The following is a 3,131-nucleotide window of genomic DNA, read 5'->3' on the forward strand; positions in this document are numbered from 1 at the left end:
AAGCCCGGTTGATACTTCCTGCAAATACCAAATTTTATGTCAGAACCCTCTTTTCCCTACAACATTCACAAGTGAGTTGAGCAGATTTGAACTGCTATGAATTATTTTTTGACTGCAACAATTGCTTCGCATTTGCAGGAAGTATGAACCAGGCTCCACTCATCTAAAAAGAATATCTTACTTTTGTTCTCTGATGATCCACAGATGAGCTGTCTTGATGATACTGATGTTTGCCCAAGGCAGTTGATCTCCAGGAACTACTGGCCCTGAAAGGTCAAGTTAACGGATATAATTATTAAGTTGTAAGTCAATATTTTGTCATCAAAACTCTTGCATGGGTAATTTAGACCACCTCTTTATATAATAATAACAATAATGGTGGCTTCTCATAGCGCTCAGGTCTGTCACGCAGTGACACTTCAACATTATTATTACCCCCGTTTACTGGGCCTTAAATAATTCCTTAAACCATCTCAGCTCCCTGGGGGGAGTATACAGTCTGTGCCCCCAAATATGTAAGCTAATCAATCACAAGAAACAACTCTGCCCTCACAGGTAATCATTTATCCATGTGTGGAGCGAAGATACCTAGATATTTCTTTGTGTATCTTGCACGGGTATGCCCCTGTGGTGATACACTTTTCACCCATTAAAAAGAGGGACAGAAAGTAGCAGAAATAATGCACCCCTTATCCCCCTTTTGCCATATCCCCAGTTCCAGGACTTTTGTTGTCTGTTTGTTATACAAACGTGGCAGACAAGACAGGCTGCACTATAGTTTCTCATTGTATTTGCATAGTTGGCTATTGGAAACTAAAGCATTCTGGGATTTCTACGCTATACACTGGCAGATTATTTATCTGCTGTGGCTAACAGCCGAGGTTCTGCGATTCATGGTCGGTGCCTTATGCATATTTTCTCACAAGACAACAAGAAATCCAAGTGTTAGACTGTTTTGCTAACTTTCCTTTTGTAAAGTCAAGGTTTTATTGGTCAATTATAATTTCAAAGGCAATCCCTCAAATGTGCAAGATAATTTGGGTGGAATACTGACCTAAAGAGGTTTTGATTGGGAGGGGGAATGCAACAGATACCCCCCCCCCCCAACCCAGATTTAATCAGAAGTATTGTTTATTAAGACTACCAGCACCATGCAGTGACTATTATAAATAAATTAAAAAAAGGGTACTAGGTCTAGCAGTTTAATATTTGCCTAAAATTGACAAATTCGAGAGCTTTTCACCAGTTTTATCAAACTTGTGCCATCAATTATTTGAGACTTAAAAATGCATGGCAATGGAAGGTGATCAGCCTTTTTAGCTAGATGAATTTAATCTGGGTGCTAGTTTTATTTAATGTGGAGCTCCATTTACCAACACATCCTTCAAAAGCCAACAAAAACAATCGTTCAGAATTATGTATTACCTTTTAAGTTATAGGCCTTTACCATATTCAGATCATTATGAGCTTGTTACTGGTGATCTTTCGACATCTTCATAATGGTGGCTGACAAACACTACAAAAAAAAAACATTTTAAAGGACAAAATAAGTTTGCATATAAAAATTTTAAAAATAATATAAAAATTACAAGGGGTAAGTTCGGCAGTTTTATCGAATTTGGGCCTAGAGTTTAAATAATAACAAGAGGCAAGTCCAGCAGTTTAAGCAGATCTAGACCTCACATTAAAAAATAACTAGGGGTAAGTCCAGCATTTTTATTGAATTTAGGCCTTAAAATTGAAAAAAATCACAAGGGGCAAGTCCAGCAGTGCTTAAAAGCACAATTGGACCTAAAGTTAAAATAATCACAATATGTAAGTCGAGCAGCTTTTTCAAATGTTGGCATTCAAATTGAAAAAGTCACAAGGAGTAAGGTCTAGCAGTTTTAGCGAATTTTAGCCTAGAATTGACAAATCGGAGGGCTTAGTCAGTTTTATCAAACTTATGCCACTAATTATTTGAGGCTTAAAATGCATGACATTGGACGTTGATTAGCCTTTTTAGCTAGATGAATATAATCTGGATGCTAGTTCTATTGGATGTGAAGCTCCATTTACCAACTCATCCTTGAAAAGCCAACAAAAACAATTGTTAAGAATTATTTATTAACCTTCTTAGGTATAGGCCTACATCATATTCAGATTCATATGAGCTTGTAACTGGTGATCTCTTGAAGTCTTCATGACACTACAAAGAAAAACATTTAAAAGAAAAAAATAAGTTTGCATCTAAAATTTTAAAATAGCAAGGGGTATCGCTGTAATAAACAATAGTTACAGCCATACAATGTCATCATGAAATGGTATCATGTGATTGTACAAGGTAGCTAAATGACTTGAGCAGTTCAAGAGATGGCACAAAACTAAACAAAAAAGAAGTCATTGAGCAAGACATTATATGGCTGTAATTTACCAATAATTACAGCCGTACAATGTCAACATGAAATGGTATCGAGAGATTGTACAAGGTAGCTAAACGACTTGAGCAGTTCAACATGACTTGGGTATGGTTTTAAGATATGCCACAAAACTGTACAATGGGATTTTTGACGAAATATCAAAGGCATCACAACATCAAGTGAGAATACAAATTTCAGAGTACCAAGTTTGCTTAGTTTTTGAAAGGCTGGAAAACCCATTGATATTTTCGAAAGATCGCGTAATCATATGGTCATGAACTTTTAGTGAGTTGGAAATGTATTCAGCTAAGCAAGTTTTGCCTTTCAGAGATGGCACAGCTGTGGCTTGGGAAAAGAAAATGTAATAAAAACACAAGAATCATAAAATGTGCATATACCTTCAATAATGTCACGCCAATCTATGTTGTAGACCCTTCACCAATGTTCTTTTGTTCCAGGTTGACATGTTTTCATCATCTGTGTTCGCAGCAGCCAACCCTATCTAAGGACGTCCTGCATGGCAACCTGTATGAAATCAAAGCATACATGACAATATAAATCCCATAATAAAAATCACAAGAATGCCACATTTTGAAAAACATATTTTTTTTATGACAAATGATTTTTGGTAAATTAAAAAACAGCCAAAGATCGTAGTGTTTGAGGAACAACACAACATGAACTTTGAGCTTTCTATGCTACAACCAACTGGGTGACCAATCCAAACAAAGT

The 3,131-nt window shown here is 36.3% G+C and overlaps 1 long non-coding RNA gene across 2 annotated transcripts; it reads right to left on the reverse strand.

Annotated features, from left to right (window-relative positions):
• Positions 1–223: 223 nt before the first annotated feature.
• Positions 224–2,887, reverse strand: LOC117297368. Of its 2 annotated transcripts, none has more exons than XR_004519875.1 (3): positions 2,112–2,631; positions 1,426–1,516; positions 224–266 (listed from the first exon to the last, which is right to left on the reverse strand). It is a non-coding gene; the product is annotated as an uncharacterized LOC117297368 (long non-coding RNA). The 2 variants fall into 2 exon arrangements; XR_004519876.1 differs by lacking the exon at positions 224–266 and adding an exon at positions 2,798–2,887 and having other exon boundaries at positions 483–1,516; positions 2,112–2,188.
• Positions 2,888–3,131: the final 244 nt, after the last annotated feature.

Source organism: Asterias rubens, chromosome 12 (assembly GCF_902459465.1).
Source record: "Asterias rubens chromosome 12, eAstRub1.3, whole genome shotgun sequence".
Taxonomy (NCBI): domain Eukaryota; kingdom Metazoa; phylum Echinodermata; class Asteroidea; order Forcipulatida; family Asteriidae; genus Asterias; species Asterias rubens.